Source organism: Aquila chrysaetos, chromosome 1 (genome assembly GCF_900496995.4).
Source record: "Aquila chrysaetos chrysaetos chromosome 1, bAquChr1.4, whole genome shotgun sequence".
Taxonomy (NCBI): domain Eukaryota; kingdom Metazoa; phylum Chordata; class Aves; order Accipitriformes; family Accipitridae; genus Aquila; species Aquila chrysaetos.
Window position 1 is genome coordinate 19,441,720 of NC_044004.1, and position 20,088 is coordinate 19,461,807.

At 38.6% G+C, this 20,088-nt stretch overlaps 1 pseudogene; it reads left to right on the forward strand.

Moving 5' to 3' along the window:
• Positions 1–3,850: 3,850 nt before the first annotated feature.
• On the forward strand, positions 3,851–19,833 carry LOC115339334 (annotated as a pseudogene).
• Positions 19,834–20,088: the final 255 nt, after the last annotated feature.

Consider the following 20,088-nt stretch of genomic DNA (forward strand, 5'->3'; position numbering starts at 1 on the left):
ATCTTCTCTTAAGAAAATATTCCCAGTTAACTTCGTCATGCTGATATTCTCATTGAACTTTCCTAGGAGAACAAACGTTTTGTTTTGTTTAAACCTTCTCCTTGAATGGCAAAGGTATGCTTAAGGCACTAATCCAGCTGTTTAACAATTGCAAGCTTTATAACCAATAGCACATGACAGACCATGCTGAGAGATACACATCTTGGGTCTGTTCTAGGCACCAATCCAAGACTCTGTGCTGTAACTGCAAGAGAACTACAGAACCTGCAGTCTTTAGAAAACCCTTAGAAATTTTATATACACATATGTTAATGAGGAGTTGGCTAATCTTGATTGAGAGGGAGAGTGAAAGAAAAAAATCCCAATCCCTTTTGCAATTCCCATTTAACATCCCATTGCCATAGTGGAAGTTCAGCCATGTTGAAAGAAGACTGAGAAAATAGCTTTTAGACTATCAGTTACAGTTATATAAAAAAAGACATTTTGTCGGAGATAAAAATTTGGGTACCATTCATGTGTTATGTTTTCTTCTCCTTTTATTCATGTTGAGTAAATGGTTTATTTTGGTGAAAGCTGAGACCTGATCCAGCTTCCAATGACTTTAATGGAAAGCTTGTGTTGATTTTGTTTGTAGAGGCTGTGTCTATATAGAGTCCAAAATGGGAATCTTTTTGTATTCTACTTGTTGGAAGTGTGATAGAATTTGCATTTTTCCACTGCACCCTGAGGAATTTTGCACTAACATGTTTAAAAGGAAGAAAACAGTGAATATGGGAAGATGGGGTTTAAAAAGCAGAGATTATTATGACTTTTTTTCTTTTTTTACTGTTGAAAACTGACAGATCCGTTAGAACCAATATATTTTGTCAGAATGCAGCACTGTGATACGCTTTTTATCAATAAGACACCCAGAATGCCAAAAAAAGGAGAGGAATTTGTAAGTTCAGTGCAGGTTAGCCAATACGTGCTGCCTAGGACACTCACCTGGTTAGTGAGAAATGCACGTTCTAACCTGACTCAGGCAAAGTAAGAACCGGACTCTTCTCTTGCAAATATTTCAGCTAGCACCTCTAATAACTATTGCATCTATTCCTCATTGTTTTGGACCACAAGTCTGACTGTGTTTTTCTTTTCAGTCTCAAATTTGTCTTGGTATGGATCAGAGGTGTCTGAAACATGAGATTTTTGCAGGAAGAAAACAAGACAGCTTTAGCATCTCCAGGCACTGAAGGAGCAAATCAAAATTGGGACACCAATGAGACATGTTTCTCAGCATACCTCTCTTGCCCTATCTGTTAAGATTCATTAAAATTTGGACCCGGTATAAGCCTTGGAAGAAATAGACTTTACATAAACTTGGGGGAGAGCTTGTTAGGAGTTTAGTTGTGTAATCTGCCAAAGAGTCAGCCCACTTTGAGAATGCTTCAGCCCCTCTCAGCTTCTTTGCATTAACTGGATTGAGCTGTTCCTACAGAGATTGAGCAGGCTCCATGCTAGAGTTCAGAGGCCAAACAAAACTTTCCCTGCCATTTTCCTACTGCTGCCAAAGGTTGTTTTAAAAAAAACAACAGACGCTAAGATCAGGAATGCAGGCAAGAAGCAGAGTATAAAAATAATTGATAATCAGTAGAGCACACTCCACTGCAGAACTTGGAACTCAACATAAAGTTACTCAGTCTTTGGCAAGGAAACAAATAACTGAAACCAATGACAGGCTGTAGTAATAGTCCACATACGAGGTTACAGCTTTCTATTGCTACAACTTCTTGCCTTGGCTCAGACCGAGAGGAAAGTGTTGTGGGTAGCAGCACCACCAGTGGACAGTTTTTAAATACATTTAATAAGCCGCTATATGTATTCTGCTAAAATAATGGTAATTTACAAAATCTACTTTTCAAAGGCTAGAGAATAAAAGGTTGACTTTGTGTCCCCAGTCCCAATCTATGTCATAGATAGTGATGTAGTCTTTTAATAACATAAACACCCACTGTTCTTCTGCAGGCCTCCATGGGAATGTAAGGAACCAGTATGTTTGTTCACCCAGCCTTCACATCCTCACAGCTTTACCTATTGCCTCCTACTGGATATTGATCACTCAGCAGCCACAAGCTTTAATACAACAACCATTACTAGGTCTATTCACCGGTTTAGTTTGAAAGAGGCAATTAAGAGAGAGACATACAAAGGAGCTGGATCCAAAAATAGGCCTGCTTACCCATAAACTCCACTTTTTTTGTTGTGTGCTTATAAAATTCTTTAGTATTTCATCAGAAGGGGAAAAATGTGTATGGTTCCATCTACACTACGTGACTGTTCCGTTTTCTCTGTGCCAAGCTAAAACATGAGGAAAGGTCTGAAGAGCTTAAATTGAATGAGATACTGTATTCATCTGTGTGGCTTCTTTGTTAAGTAGACAACCTCTGTGATGATAAAAAGGTCAGTGCTGCACCGTTACACCTACCGTATCCTTTAATCTTTTTTTTATTTATGTGTTTAAATCAAGCAACAGAGAGCTATGTTAAACAGTTGTATTGATTTTTTTTCTTTTGATTCTATTAGTTAGCGTCAGGGTCAGGTCAGGTACGTGTTTTGTGATATTCCCAGAATAACGTAATCCTGAGACATCACTGCACATCTGTAATACTGTTTGGAAGACCAAAAATTTATATATAAAGCACAAGTTGTTTGAAAAATAACCTGTATTTACTGAATTCCAAATAGGTATTTGGATTACTTTGTCAAATTAAAGTACTGCTGTACTACTTATCTCGCTTTCCAGGTGCAAGCAGTAGTGTTCACTAATATTTTGCAGGATAAAAATGAAGAGTACAATGGATAGTATTTCTTGCAAAAGGAAAAAATATTTACAGCATAATGGCGTAGCACAAATCTTTTGAAAAGTAATATCAACTACTGTCTCTCATAGTGTGCTGCTGCTTAATAGTAGATAGTTCCATATTGCTGATATAGGGAAGTGAATTTTATGTAAATGCACTAATATAATGGGATTTCTTAATCCTGACTGGTGGAAGAAGCTTTTCAAGCATATTTGCTAAAGTCATAGTCAATGTCATTAGTCATAGTCAGTGACATTAGAAACAGCATTTCTGTAAGAAAAGAAAATGAAAGATACAGTTTCACTGCTATAAAAACTAGTCGCACTATGTCTACCTAATTCTGAAAACAAAATGTGGGACTTTACAGGACTTAATACATATTATAAATGTTTAAATTATTTGGTTTAGTCAATATATCCCCAGTATAAAATTGGTCTGAGCAGAATCCTTTCCTAGTTTATTCTATGTATGTATTAAAATAAAGAATAAAAAAAAACCTCGAAAGGAAAAAAAAAACCCCAGTAAAATGTGTTAAGAATTTTTCTAGGTTATTAGTGTTTTGGTGAGAAAACCTGCATAGAATTGAAAAAAAAAAAAGTGCTTCTATGATCATTCAGTTTTAAAACCAGATTTATCTGAGGGTTTTAATTTTTGCTTTTTTGTGGTTTTATGCATCTTGCTTGAAGCATTTCCTGTGGTATTGGCATCTGTAATGTGTCTCCTTTGAGTATATTCTCTGGTGCCTAATATTATAGTTGCACCTACTTTTCAGGCTTTCCATCAGTTGCAACACCAATATCAGTCTATCCATTTATTCAGCCGTGTTTTCTCACAAATGTTAGCTTTCTGTCAAATTTGGTTGGCACTGGCTAGTCATTTCCACTGATATTCATGGAGGGTTGATAGACTGAGGACAAAGCTTCATCATCCCTGCAAGCGTTCAAACTTCTCAACCATGATTTACCCCCTGTGTGATGTGACAGGAGCACACACCTCTGCCTCCTGGGAACGCGATGGCAGCAGGGGCTGCGGGTCGATGTGTGCATGGGGTGGGGGCTACACTCTCCGGAGGCTCTGCCCTGCTTTGGCTTCTTCTTGTTGATGGCATGTGGGGTCAGGAGCAAGTAAAAGAAAAAAAAAAAAAAAAAAGAGATCTGCGCTGTGCTGGGAAATATGTAAGTTTTGAGTGTTAGAGTAAGAGAATAATACAGACATCACATATATAATCTCCCAGGAATAAAACCCAAGTGATATGACATGTTTCTAAGGGTAAATATGATTTAGCTGTTAACAAGGGAGAAGTTTCAGAAGCATCAAAACAACCAGATACTGGGCCCCCATTTTCAGAAGAGTCAGATTTGACCTCTAGATTCATATGGACACTTAAATGGTGTTCCAGAGTGAGGTAACCCTTGGATAAGGTGCTGGGATTTTGAAGTGTACATAGTGTAAAAAAATGGGGCATACTGGTTTTAAAATAGAACTTGTTATGTGCAGCAAAGGTTATATGTACAAGGTTTTGAAAATTCAGCTGTGTAGTGAAATAGCCTACAGATTCATGACTTAAATAGGGAAACTGCTGCTTTCACACACATGTAAGACTTCTTTGCCTTCTATTTTAAAAATGTTAGCAAGTTTAGCTTAAAATCATTCAGATGTGTCATTCTAACCAGTTGCAGCCAATCTGATTAGGTACAGCAGATATTTTCCTGGCAAAATCACATCAAGCAAGTTTGCCATGAGGTAGCTCTACAAATGTCTCGAAACTCTCAATTTCTGGAAAATGTAGGCAGCTCTCCCTGAAACAGAGTGAAGGGTTGCTGTCTCAGCAAACAAGTTGCATTCACAAGGGACCAGGGGGTCTGTCTATGCTTCTGGTATTTTTTATGTTGTTTTTTCCTTTTTTTATGCTGACATTTTTGCACGGTGGCTCATTGTTTTTAAGCTCGTTCACCTAGAAGGTGAACAATCCAGAAGCGTGGAACGGCAGGATGTGCAGAGATACAAATGAATAGAGCATGGTTTTACATGAAAGGGCTTTTGCCAGGTTTTCTACTGAAGTGTGCAAATTTAAAGCTGTGGATCAACGCCCTGCTTTCTGCACACTCAGTGTTGGGTCACGACATAGTGACAGTGACAAACTCCTGAGCGGCCAAGCCCACTTAAAAATACCATTTGGAGGCACTCAGCAATAAAGGACGACGCCTTCAACAGCCAAGAACTACTAAGGACTTTTGAAGACTGATGACCAATCTGGAATATCACTTTACATATGTACTATGCATCCTAATGCTGTGCCATGCAGAATTGCCGAAACTGTCTCTGGTACAGGGAGTGATGTAACACTAGTTTGGCACTCCGCTGTAGCTTGTGTAGAGTTATTCGCAGCAAGATTAATTTGTGTGAGCTTCTCAACTGGAATTAACTTGCTCACAACTAGCTTTAGCTCTCCAAGATATTGTGCACATATATCTGGTATTGGAAAGCTCATAGCAGCTGGCATTACATCGGTAGTTTCCTCAGCAATATCAAAAAATTCAAGCTGCATGATGCAATTACCAGAAGCAGTGGGAGAATATTTTATTTGTTCAGTCTCATGCTCTTTTATGGTCTTTTAGCCAGTGGCTCACTGTTATGTCATTCACTTCATGAAGGACAACACTCTGTTAAATGGATGGCTTACTTTCAAGGTTTCTTCCAGGAAAAAATTCCATAGCTGCAAAATCTCTAACCATCTGACTGATAGTCTGTTTTTCCAGTGCCCAGACTAAATACAGAAGAGAGCTGATGGTTGTAGAGCTGCTTTAAGATAAGTCATTACTTCTTTGCTTATTCTATGATAGTTTTGCCCAAATTTCACTGTTTTTCTCTGCTGCTCAGTTACAGATTCTTGCCTAGTTTTCCTGATGTTCTTAATTTTAAATCTCTTCCAGCATTACAGCTCTCCAGATTTTTACCTGTTACCATCTGTTGATTTTTTTAACCCAAATATTATTCTTCTGTTTTCTAAACGGAATCTCATTGCAATATTCTGCCTGTTTCTAATCTTCCCGCGACCTCTTGTATTATTTCTCCATTTTCAGCAGTGTGCTCAGCTCCTCCTAGTTTAATAGATCTGCAGAGTTCATTAATGTACCATTTACTCCCTCTTCTAGCTCATTATTGAAGCTATTAAATGAGATCAGAAGTAATACTAATCTTTGTGTACTGCACTAAATGCCTCCCTTCAAAGTTATTGTTTATCATTACCCTTCATTGTTTGTCATCACCCTTCATTTCACTCAACATGATAGTTCATTTCCAATTTGATTTAAGTTTGGGAACAGAATTTTGACACATTGGAGATGGGAGAAGAAAGGCTAATCAACAATCCAGCAGAGGCTTCTAATTAAGGCTCAATTTAGAGGATCAAAGTTAGCAATCCTCTACTGTAGCCACAGTATAAAGTGGAAACTGCCTCCATAACTTAATTGAGAACACCTTAAGCTCAGTGCTAAAATATCCTAAAGAAAACAGTATACTGCTAAAATTCAGACATGTGACAGTATAGCTTCTGCTCTCTATTCATTAATATTGTATTACTATTAAAAAATCAAGTTTGTCTGGCAGACTTCAAAGTGTTTTAGTAAATTTGTTTTCTCAATAGCTCTTCCATTATGTTGCCAGGGAGGGAAGCTAAATTTATGAGTAGCAATTACAAAGACAACTCACAGAATATGTGAACTTCTATCTTTGGCTGTTTCAGAGACTTGCAGTCTTGCTTCCAAAGCAGCTATATCCTTCTGTTCCTGCACAGTGTAAAATTTCTGGAAAGAGATTTTAATTTTCACAACCCCTTCAAAGTTTAATTTCTAAATTCCGCAGTAAATACCATTAAACATATTTATAATGTGGCATTAGGAAACATCAATTCAGTCAGGAAAAACTCATTTTGACAAGACACAATTCCTCTGATAATAATTAATCCCACATGACTTAAGGGCCCAACACCAAAGCCCGTCCATCCTTCACCTTAATATAATACCTAGCATTTTATAGAGTTAGATTGCCAACCCTTAGCATCAGGGCCAATTACTCTTGGTCTTTATTGACTTGCCAAAAATATCTTTGTCCAAATACATTTGGATATCCAAGAACTGCTTGATTTTTCCTAGGAATATTTGGCTTACGCTCATTTAGTTACATATAGTCTGTGTCAGTGCAAATGTAAAAACCCTAAACCTAGTCTGGAAAAAATTTGCCTCTAGGTAGAACTGAGATCTCTTATAGTTTTGTACTTACATGTGTTGAACAAAACAATGGGACAGTGAAATACTGAAATTCAGGTTGGGGTCAAGTTACTTGTTAGATGTAGGGAAAATTATCAGAGTAAGAAGGCGGGTGCATCCTAGGGGCCATGACATGCAGTGGGTCTAATGGAAATATAATTGCAAGTCGCACTACTGCAAGAAGGAGCAGTTCATGAGTCCAGAAATACAACCAGAAGTGGGGTCACAAATCTAGAAATTGGGTTGCTGGAGGAGTTTGAGATTAGTTGCTATAAATGCAGCTTCTCTGAATTTTGAAGCTCTGCATCTTTCAGTATCTGCCTACTTATCTGGCATAGCCTGCTACCTCATTACTGTGAATCTGCCTTAACCTCTGAGGCAAATTTTGTTCACTCTTCCCCAGACTGCTTATGGAATATTTTCCTCCCACTCAATCTTTCCTAAAACCCATCTCTGTCTCTGTTGATTCCTGCTAGGGAATCAGCAGTGACACTTTTTAGCCTTGTTTTTATGGTTACACATTTTTAGAAAACTTTTTATTGGGTTTTTATTGCTACTATCTCCTGTCTGCCCCGCTTGCCCTATTATTGAGTTACATATTTATTATATCTCTTGTGAAATTGAATTGTATCATTTTCTGGGAAAAGATTTAATGTCACTTACATTTTCAAAGGTACCTACCAATAACATTTAATGATGTAAAAAATATGCATTATTACTCTGGTTCATTAATACCTATTAATCATTATTTAAGGTATCCCTGGTGAGTTTTACTGTTAACTGTCCAATGCTTACCTTCTTGCAAATGAAAGCCTGAGGAGGCTGCTTCAACCAGAGAACATTAACTAGTTCATTGCAGCAGTTTTTGGTCATCTGTATAAAACACGTAAAGGGTATGTATGTTTGCCTAGACCATGTGTCAGCTTGTGTTTTGGGAACAAGTTGGTATGTTGTGCCTCATTTCGCCCTTTGTTCCTTTGTATTCAAGGGGCTTTTACCTTTCTTTTGAAAGCCACTTGAGGAAATGCTTGCCTGCTGTGAAAGCCTGATTTATTTTGCATTGCATCTGCACTGTCTGGTTCTGCAATGTGCACTTTGGAATTAAATCAGCTTCTCTGCATCTCTACAAAGGATTTTTTCTCCTAAGAAGTTGACTCTTTCATTGTGTGTATTTCTGGCAAAACGATGTGCATTAACTGTTTTAGTGGCTCTTTGTGTATGTTAAGGTTTGTCTTATTTTTGTTATCAAAGAAAATATCACTTACATGTATAATGCTTTGCAGGAGTAGGTGCACCTCACCCAAAAAGATTTCAAAATCAAAGGGGTGCAAGAAGAGTAAAGAAGAAATAAAAATAGTAGTGGTCATCCGTTATTGTCTAGCAGTCCAATATGTGCAGATACTGACCTTGGCAAAAGCGGTGTGGATATACTATTATAATAAATGGGGAAAAAACTCCTGTAAGTCAAAAAAAAAAATTGCAGTGGTGCCATCTAGCGTGCCAGGTGTTGCAGTTTTCTGAGAAGGGACAGTAAACTACTTTCAGCCCATCCCACTTGTTACAGCCATACGTACCCTGACTCGTCCTCCTGCTGCTGCTCCCCTCTCAGCCTGCTGACAGGAGAGCAGTAACAACATTGACAGAAGGTAGAGGAAGAGACCTGAGGGCTGTTTTTGCAGATGCTGATTCTGGCAAACGTGCCATAAGGTTGTCATTGCTGCTCTAGAAAAAATGAGCATCCATGGGATTTTAAAGAAGGAGAAAGATAGCTGTTCTGTCTGTACTCCCATACAAATCTTCCTCTTCTACTCATTGCTTTCCACTGCTAAACATGCAATGGCTAAAACATCCTTTCTCACCTACTGCAGGCAAGTTGTTTTGGTGTTGGGAGAGAAAAAAATGTAAATTTGATGCCAGAAAAGAAGAGGTGCTGCTGGGTTTTGAAGCTGAAAGGAGTGGAAAGGACTTTTTGCCTGGTGACTAAAGGATTTTTGTTGAGTAGAGGGTCCACAAAGTCCTTTGCCTGGCAGGTGGGAGGTGAGAGGGAAGTGAGGGGAACAGGGATCTGTTCTGTGTACTAATGCTCTGTAGTAGGTGGAGTCCTTTTACCGTGACGACCCTAGGCTTTTCCACTGCTGCCTTTTCCACTTTCACTGTTAGCTGACTGAACCTCTCCGCTTTAATCCTGAGATATGCAAAGTGCGTGGCTTGCCCTTCAGTGTGTGAAGCTGCGCAGGGTTTATTTTTGTCTTCAATATAAAATCTGCTTGTAACAAGTGGAAGAGTGATCGAGCCAGAAACCGTTGTCTGCAAATGAAGCCGGCATCTCCATAGCATCGCATAATGCTGTGTATTCTCCTGTCCTCTGCAGCCGGTGCCAGAGGATATTGCTTTTCCAGTTGGATTTGCTTGGGGTGCAGCTACAGCAGTGTATCAAATTGAAGGTGTCAGTTTTTAGCTGCCAAAGTGTTAAGGAAGTTTTAAGTGAAGGAAAGTCTGGATCCGTGTAGGAGAGTTTGATCTTTGCCTTGTTATGTAGATGCTACATCTGATGCAAATCCATGTAGGACTTGTGGTTAAACACTTCTGGCCTGAGCAGTAAGAGGGTAAAAGATGTTTCAAATCTCAGAAATATGGAGGAGGAACCTTTCACTAGCTATTGAGAGTGGGTGAAGAAAAGGAGATGTAAGTAATTTTCCGACTAGTTCTTGAGTATTCCCTTTCTCTAGAGCTAATTTAAGTAGATTACTATCGACTATTCCAAGAGCAGATGGGAGAACTACCTCATCAGACATTGGTACTCACAAAGGGTCCTCAGTTAGGAATTCATCTCCAAAGAATATGAAAGACAGTGAACTGAGAGGTTAACAGTTGGACTTGTGGAGGCCCTCCCATGGGGACATGTATCATGTTACCAACTGAATGGAGGTGCTGATAAAGTGATTTGCCCAGCTTGATATGAAAATATGTGGCAGATTAGGGAATCTAAACCCATAAGGTACAGGGAGACCTACAACCATATCCCCCCCAAACTTTATCCTTTCATAAATGTGTGTTTAGAGACCTTTAAAATACATATAGATCTGATTTTCTCATATTATACCCTGCAGCATACAGGCACTTAACTCCCATTGATTTCAGTACCTAAATGGGAGTTGTAGATCTAAAATTGTCTTTGAGGATGTAGCCTTTAGTTCTTGGTTATTGCTGAAAGCGATAGTACTTGCCCATGCTTGGTACCTTTTAACGAGCTCAGTTAGCTTCACCTAATAGACTGAACAGCTCACTGTTCCTGGGGAATCAATATTCTGGGCCATATTCTAACTTGAGTCCTGCAATGCGCTTAGCTCTACTAACTAATTTTTAAAATGTGAATTGTGTGTGCATATAGAATGACATTATAATTTCCTGCCTTTTGAGTGGCTAGATGCGCAACTTTAATGTTCTCTTAATGTATTTTTAATGAGCTTTCCTAGAGGCTTCTGAGTGGGAGCAATGTTAAAAAAAAATAAATCTATAATGTGGTCTAGACACTACTCAAATGACCCTTTTCCCACAGAAGTAAGAAACTCAACAGGGAATTCCTCCTCCTGAAAGCTTTGGAAGCTGTGCAGCTTCCGACTTAGAGGCAGCATGATTGAAGCAATAGTTCTTGTAGAGTCCAAACTCAGTTGCTGCACATATCACAAGATACACAGTGGATGAGGCAAGGGCTGACAGGCTACTTTATTTTTCACTGTCAGCTATGTATTTATGCACAGCACAACCTTCTCCACTCTGTATATTTCAAAGTGCTAAAAAATCATACCAATTGTACTCTGCATGCTCAAAGTGCAGATTTCAAAGGTTCATGACTCAGTCAAATCAAAATCAATTTGCACCAGAACACTCAAAAGCACTTCTTCTTACTGAAGGGCATTTCTATGCTAAATTTCAACCCTCTGCTTGATTTTTTTTTTTTTTTTTGAGAGAGAGAGGGAAAAGTTGCAAAAAATTCTCGTAATGGTAAAAGTGGTTTTCTTCATTTCTTTCATATGCCAAATAGTCGAACTGCATTAATTCAAACAAAATTTCACCTTTTGGGCAGAGACCAGGCCGAGAAAATTTCGCTCCAAGAAGTGAAAGCATAGCTGAATTAGAAGAAAAGCTAAGTTGGAAAAGCACGTGAAAACTTAAATACTCTGATCACTAATATTCCTGCTTCAGTGGCTTCACTTGAATGGAAAAGCATTCTATCTTATTCCATTGTAATAATTACAGAGAATGGGGAACATGTATCACATTTCATGATAATTTATATTAATCATTTGATGACATGCTGTGTGATGATTTGGTAGCTAAGTCTCACCTATGTGTTTGAAATGTAAAATTAGTTCCTCATCACTGTTTTTTCCTGGCCCAAAGCTCACTAAAACTCAGAGTATGTCTACACTATGAAGTGCTGTGTAGCGTGGAGGTTTCTGAGCAAGCTTAGAGGTGCACGCTCGGTTCATTGAAGCAGAGCAGAGCTCTCTGCAGACTAATTGTGGCTCAGCAGGATATGTTAGTGTATGTGGAGCTTTCTGTTGCCTGGGCTAGATTGCTTCCTACACTTCATTTAGCTAGCTCAGATACTCTACACTGTACAGAGAGGCTCTTCGAACAGCATGAGGAATGCTTGAAAGTGGATCTGTTTGCTACAGCCCCAGTCAGGGCTTCATAGTGGCTAATGACCACTGGAGTAGTAGTGTCATACTCTGCTGAAAATCAAATGCTTCTCCTCCTCCCTCCCACCTCCTTTGCTGGAGGAAGGCAGGCAAAAAAGTAATCGTTCAGCATGTGCTCTAGCTGCTGATTCTTAAATGAAGGTGTGTTAGCTGCCCATTATGGCAGCTTTTGGCCTCCCTTCACTCCCACTGTAGTGAAAAAAGACCGATATCATATAGATATGGTGCAGGAAGCCTGCTCTTAAAGGCTTCTAAATTCTAGGTACCACCAAAGAATTACTGTTATTTGTTATTTGCTGCACTTATCCAAAATGTCTATTTATTTCAGCAGGCATATTTGAAATCAGAAGCAGGATATAGAAAAATTTTAGTACTGTATTTTTCCAAGGAGCATAGAGACAGAACACAAAGTCTGTGATAAAATCTGAGATTAAGAGAAATTCAGCTGTCTGGATCTAAAATTTGACCTACTTTGAAGGTTGTCCCATGTAAGAGTTTAATTTACTGACCAACCAAATGTAGATGTATCGGTGTTCGTGTGCTGCAATAAAATTCTGTAAAGAACATGAAATGTGACAATGATCTTTGAAAAGCTAGGTTAAGAAGTGATATTACAGATTTTAGTAATGCTTTAAATTAAGTGTCTTCAATATGCTTAACCTTGCATTAAACTTAGATTTAATAAGACAGATGTGTATTAAGTACTGAATATACTTAAGGGAGCAATCTTGTGTTGGCAGGGGATGGACTCAATGACCTCCTAATAGTTCTCCTCCATCTCTAATTTCTATGATACTAATTGATTATTAAAACACTTTTATTGAGGATTGATATGTAGCTATTATATAGTTATTAATCTTACAACCCAGCTGATATTTAATTTATACATGATTTTAACACGCAATGTCATTTTAGTTTTTAAAGAGTAACCCTGTAACAGTGCATTCACTGGGGCTCTGAAAAATCTTGCTGGTAAATGAGGTTGGCCATTTTGGAGTTATCTGAAATTTTATGATAAAATCACACTTTGCAGGGGTGTAAGTTTACAGAGCTCTCCACATTAAAAATGAATTTTTTGCCTCAGCTACAGCATTGCTCTGGAAAGACAAAGAAGCTTGTCATGAAAAAAGGTGCATTTATTTGTTTTAAATACTATGTGGTGTTAGTACTGTGTAATCTCAAAGAGCAGCTAAATTTTGAATATTTTAAAGGTAATCTGTCTACCTCAATTTTGGAATTGCAAAGAAATTTCCCAAAACTATGAAAGTGAAGAAAATGGTGTGGGGGTTTTGAGCACTCAAAATTCATTTCTGTGAACGTTTGGCTAAGCAAAAAGCAGAAGTTTTGCAGAGCTATGTTATTAATTCAGCTTGTATATGCCTAGGGCCATGGCTCATAATGGCATTCCTTTCTTTTTAACAGACTGTCAGGATTTTCAAAGGACATCCAGAAAGCCGTAAGTGCCTATTTGTTGGATGTATTTCTCATACCCTAAAGGCTTTCTTTGATATGGACTGATCTTTTACATTTATGGATGGAAGTTGCATTAGAAAATGGCCTTTGTGAAAACCTGTAATATCTCAAGAGTTGCAACATCTGATTTTTGGCTAAGGAAGTATGAAGAGTGTCAGAACTCTGAATTCTTTTTAAAACAGGATTTTCAAATAATTAGCAGTAAGCAAAAATATGAATAAATGCAAAACCTAATGCAAATACATACTAATGCTTGAAAGTTTCTAGTTACTTTAAATGATATGAGAAGCAGGGAGGGAATACTGCTTATTTTGCTTGTAGGATTTTGAGGGGTTTGTGCCTACCTTGTGATAAATATTTACATTCAACGTATGTCTTTTGATGTCAAAATTGTCACGACCAAGTTTTGTTTTTCAAGCAGAAGACTGGAATGCAGATGGAAAGGACCCTAATGTCTGGGACACATTCACCCATCAGGGAGGAGATCGAGTTTTCAAGAACCAGACTGGTGATGTAGCTTGTGGCAGCTACACTCTGTGGGAGGAAGATTTGAAATGTATCAAACAGCTTGGATTGACTCATTATCGCTTTTCTCTTTCCTGGTCACGTCTGTTACCTGATGGGACGACAGGTTTCATCAACCAGAAAGGCAATTGTTTCTTAAAAATAGAAGGTTGCAGCTTTAATTCAAGGTTATTGCTGCAGTCTGGCATAATTAATCCAGTATGTTATTCTGCAGTGTAGCTTTGAAATTGCAACTTTTTTCAGAGTAATTATGGGATGATTTTTTATAGGTTTGCAACAACTTACTAATTAATATTCTAGATCCCCTTGGATAGCACAATCTTTTGGGATAGGATTAGTATTATGTTTCCTATGTATCTTTTTGCTTACTCCAGTTTTTTTAGTTGTAACTCTAAATCATTTTGCTTCATCAGAATGTTTATACTTACAGGGATCCTAGCCATGAGGATATTTTTGGATGGCTTACAGTAGACAAGTATCTTATTTGGCAACTGCATTTAGATAGTTTATCAGTATACTCTGATGTACTGAACTTCACATCGACTGTTTTGCACTAAGAAGGACATACTTTTCCCAGATACTGTCTTTAGCAAATTAGAAAGGATTCTTCAGACTCAGCTAGGAACTGTGCTTAGTTCTGTGACAAACACAAGACAGTCCCTGCTCTGAAGAGAAGAGTTTTCACGGTCTCAGCAGACAGTGTAAAAGTGAAAAGGGGTACAGCACATAAACAAGCTGGTCAGATTGCTAGAAGTCACGTATAAAATTTGTTACGCTTCTGATTTGTTTATTTTAAGTCCATTGGTATGGACTGGGGGAGAGATTAAGGTCACTCACTAGGCAAAGATAGGAAATGGCACCTTCGCCTGCAGAAGGTAGGGAATGGGAGAAAGAAGAAATAAAGAGAATTGTGAAGAATAAAAGCAACTGAAGCTGAACCAGAAAGGATGGGAGAATCAAAGTAGTTGGCTGAGGTCTCTTGTATGCTGGCAGGAAAATGTTCCAAGGAGAAAAAAGCAAAGTAGATTTGGATGAACTTCTGAATCTCAGCTCTGCCTCCTACTCTTCTGAATCTCAGTTCTACCAAGAAGATATATATCTTTGTACTTCTGGGGCAGTGTTTGCCTTGGCAATTCTTTTCTTCCCCTGGTTTGAAGATTGCAAAGATGGAAGGCTACGAAGCGAAAGCATTTCTTAGAAAATGCTCTTCAGGTTATCCTTATCTGTACTAGGAAGATACCAGCAGAAGCAATATTTTTCTGCAGAATTTTGGTCATGTAGAGTTTGGCTGTTCAATAGGCAGCAGCCTGTCCTCTGCATCCTGCAGATTACGGTTTTCATCAGAGAGTGGAGGAGCCTTTGTTTCAAGAATTCAGAAAGGGGGGCTGGTGAATCTACTGTAAACAGACCAACCAGCCATTTTCCCCTGCAGAGCATGACTGCAAAAACCGTGCCAGCATCCCAGAGAGGCTTCAATGGGAGCCTTTCCTTTGCCACCAAAATTTACAATATGTGGCCCACTTTCACTGGCACAACTTGCATTTCCCTAGGAATGCTTTTTGTGGTCTGTTGAATTTAAATTTGGCTGAGTCCTTGTGGTTTCTTTCCTGTACTGATATTCCTTCAGCTGGGACTGCAGGCACTGTACAACCCCACAGAGCTGCCTACTGAATGGGCTTTGTTATATAGACGTCAGAGTAGGAGATAGCAAGCATTCTGAATGTACTTGGTAAGGAAAGCTAACATTTTGACAAAACTCAGCTGTAATTTCAGAAAATGTTCACTTGATCTCCAGTATAAGCAGTTGCCTGATTAATATTATGAACTTTACATTTAACGAAAGGGCATTGGAGGAACTCCAAGTAGGCCAGCTTTCATTAGGCAGGAGTTCACTTCTCTTGTGCAGTGATCTGTTGAAGCAATTGTAGCTGCATAGCATGGAAAGGCCATCATCTTCTATATAAACATTTTTACAAAGAGCATGTGAAGAATTAGAAAGCTTAGAGCAATGTCCTTTCAAATAAAATCATTCACACCAACTGATTCACTACCAATTTCACACCTAAGATGTAGGACATTTGAAAACCTTTAAAACCATTCTGTTTCTGACTCAGTGGGGGTAGGGTCTTTTAAAGCAGCGATGTTGTAGGTGTATTGTTCCTAAGATGTGTCAGGTTTTAGGTTAAAACTTACACCAAGTTTGTTTTTAAAGTATTTTCGTACAGTTATTTTTACCCTAGAAGGTGCCCTGAGCAGAACAAGTTAGCTGTTTAAACACTAGGTGTCAGTGTGGAGGGAGACAGAAGTAGTAGTCAGGGGAGTATTGAGTCTGGGAGAGTTTGGTGTTATGCCTCACTTCAGCATGAAGAGAGGGCATCAGGAAGGGGAGAGAAGATGACAGAAAGGAGAAAAGAACAGTCCTTCACCTTCCAGTGAGAAAATGCTCCTTAATGTCTCTAATCCCCAGATTTTGGGGTGTCTCCACAAAAGCCTTATATACACAGTTTCTTGGAAGAACGTTTTCTTCTGTATTTCTGCTTCTAGCTGACCCACAGACACAGCCATAGAACTAAATCAGGCTACTCTGGAAGGTATGAGACAATCTGGAAACTTGACTTGACATTTACATTTTTCAGGTATGCAGTTCTATTTCTCTTCATTTCCTAACACAAAGCATAAATCTTTTCCAGTATTGGTGTTTAATTGAGATGTAAAAAATGAATGATAGCTGGTTGCACTTAAATGTTATAAAGTGTACTAAGTAATTTATGATCTGAAAATTAGAATGAGAAATGCTAGTGTCTTCTAGGCAAGCATTACTCTCAATATGGTAGAACCGGATCCTGTACCAGCAAAGGATTTCTTTTTTCCCAGTTTAAGCTTAGATTAAGCTTGTAGTCCCACCAGCAAACAGTTAACGCACACCCAGTCCCACTGAAGTCAATAAAAGTAACAGTAACAAACTGTATTTGCTCCTAATTGCTCTTGCAAATTACAAGAATTTGCCTTTCAAAATTTAGAATTCTCGTGTATTCCTTCCTCTTTTATGTGGGCGCATTCTCAGGCACAGGCACGTATCTCCTCAGAATTTAATGTGTTTTTCTGGTGCTGCATTTGGAAGGAAAAGGAAACTACCTGTGAGATTTATTGTGAATTACTTTGTAAACAAACTTATTGAGTCTTGCTGTGCTAAAGGATGTGTATGCACCTGTTTGTTTAGGAGAAGGCACTGTCTAAATCTGGGGTTCATAATTGATTGCTGCAGTAAATGTTGTCTTAAAAGAGCCATTTGATGGAAATCCTTATGATCAGTCATCTGAAGTTAGGATAATTTGAAGTCTAATGCTGTCCTTTTAAGAAGGTGGCAGTATGGGGTTCTGTGTTGGCATTTTTAAATATCAATACAGAGTAAGCTGAACCTGAAAATACAGGGGAATACATAGTACAATATAGTACAGACATATTTACTAATGAACAAGTTTCCTGCTTTGGATTAAACAAAATCTCTGGTTCAGAAACTGTTAAGAGTAATAATCTAAACCATATGTAACGTCCTAAGCATACATTTTGTTAACCCTTGCAATTTAGTGTTGTTCCTCCTCCTTTCTGCTGTGTTTTCAACTTCTTTAGACCTTCCTCAGTTCTGGGTTTCAATACAGCAAGGCCTTGGGATAAACATTTCATAAGCACCTATGTCTTATTAGGATATGTGGTAGTCTAAGATCCACAAAATTTTTATGAATTTTAGGTTTCTAAGGTTCTTAAATACTTTGGTATATTTAGCCCAAGTCTCTGAAGCAAAGGCTGACTGATTTCTACATTCCACCAGCATGATGGAGACCTATTCCTGGCTGGAGCCTCTTAGCTTAACAAATAATAATTCAAGGCCACTCTTGGCCTTTTCCAATTACCTCACTAAACCAGACAGTTCAAGTAAAAGAGCAAGATAACTGATACTCTTTGAACCAGAGCTTATGATGTGTTTTGCAATATCTAGTGTTTTCAGGAGGCTTAAAAGCAATGTAGTTGTGTTTGGATGTAAGCAAAATTAAAAGAGCCTGTACGAGAGCTTAAGGTATCCTGATATTTAAACTTACAGTGACCTCTCAGCAGCATAAAAATAGTCCCTTAAGAAACATATTCATGTCAACCACTGCTAAATACGAACAGAAGGTGAATTCCTTTTAAGCCTGTAGAACTGCATCCCCAGTACTGCCCTGCTTTAACAACACATCCAGGAAATTAAAGTTGATCTCTGTCTTATCAAGGGGGGACAAGAAAGGTTGGAAGTCATGAGCTTTTAGAGAGGTGAGCTAATTCCTGCTTGCAGTTAGAGGGACTGAGCAGTCTGCAGCAGTGGCAGCATAAAAGGAAGAGAGTTGGTTTCTTGCATAAACTATTGCCAAGCCATTCAAGTTGGTGGCTAAAGAGACCAGTGCCCTAAACTCCATCTAAAATCTAGTAGACCCCAATGAAAAGCCTTAAATGTCATATAGATCTAATGAGGGAACCATTGAATTCACACCATTGCAAAATATTGAATGCATTGACAGTGTCTTCTTTGTCTTGATGCTGGCACAGACAGTGATGGAGAATGGAACGGTCTAGAGGAAACAGCTCACCCAGCTAACCAAGTTCAAATCATAAAAGATCAGCTTAGTTACCTTGCTAAGTGTGGCACTAAACTTTTTAAAAGACAGAGTTCTCAAGGAGAGAAATGCTTTCATTAGAATGAATCTACCTGTCAGGCTCTCGAGTGTCAGGATTTTTCCAACACGCTTGTGCCTTGTACATGAAGCCAGGCTGCCATTCAGGCATTTAAATGAAAGGATTATATTTTCATGTGACCAGCACCCATCAGAATTATGTTTCTCCTGGGGAGTTGCTGTCCACTGATCTATTTTGAAAATTTGCATCCTCATTTCGTTTTATGTGCCTGGTTGGAAGATTTTGTGTGCTGAGCATTTTTGCCAACTCTGGGGTCTTGTAACAGTAGTCAGCATGCAGTTGAGAGGAAATATTTGCATCTCATAACAGAGAAAATGTGCAGTTAGGTTTCCTCATGTGTTAAAATGTAAAAAAGTTATTAAGTTAACCCTTTTTTGTTTCTTTTAGTATTTTCAGGAGTCAATTATTACAGCAAAATCAGTAGTAACCCGGGAAATAGCATCCTGCTCTGTATCACTTTGGCTTACCTCAGTCCTTAGAAGATGAAGGTGGCTGGAGATCTGAAAAGATCATCAAGACCTTTGATATTCATGCAAGGTATTGCTTCAGAACATTTGGAGACTGAGTGATGACTATTAATGAGCCTTATGTTGTTGCTATAGGTGGTTGTGAAAAAGCTGTAGCCCCAGCATTGGTACCAGAGCTTACAAGGCAGCTTATAATGTGATAAAAGCTCATGCTAAAGCCTGACACAGTTGCGGTAAGGTATTTGAAGAAAACAACATGGACTTGTGCCTATAGCTCTTAACTCAGATTGGTAGAACCTCTGTGAATTCCGTAGCAGATCAAAAAGCAACTAAAGGGTACCTGTCCTTTACCTTAGATGGGTTTGTCAGGACCATATTTACTGCTGGTGAATATCCAGCCATCATGAAGTCCCGGATTTCTGCAATGCATTCAAAGCAAGGTTACTTATCGTCAAGGCTTCTGGAAATCACTAAAGAGGAAAAAATGATGATCATGGGTACTGCTGACTTCTTTGCTCTGAACTGTTAAACTTAAGACCAAGAAAATGCAGACTAAGTGTTTCAATGGACTGTGAAGCTGAGCAAATAATGGATCCTTCTTGGCCTGTTGCAACTGGGAGTTTATGACTGGCTGTAGTACCATGGAGTTTGCAGTGACTTCTGTGTTATATCAAGGAATGACCTGAGGGTCACAAGACAATTTTACCACTATTAGCTGGCCAATGAGGGGATCTGAGAATCCAATGAGTAATACTGGTGATTTGGGTTTTTTTGAGGAGCCCATCTGGATGGCATAAGACACTGTACAAGATATAAATAAACAAGTCACCTTGGGATTCTTAATTTGATTTTTGCATGCTATAAAGAGTAGAAGCCTTAGTGTTTTCCTGTTGCCTTTGTACTTGATAGCTATTTTACAGTTTGAAATGACACACCAGTGTTATATCATCTTTTGAACTCCAGAAATGATCTTTCTGATGCCAGCAGTAAGGCTTTCCTGGCATGCATCTACTCCTGGCAATGGGACGTGTGGTAACTGCCAGTACCAAGGGGTTAAGGAGCAGTGACAATAAGCAGATGCTAA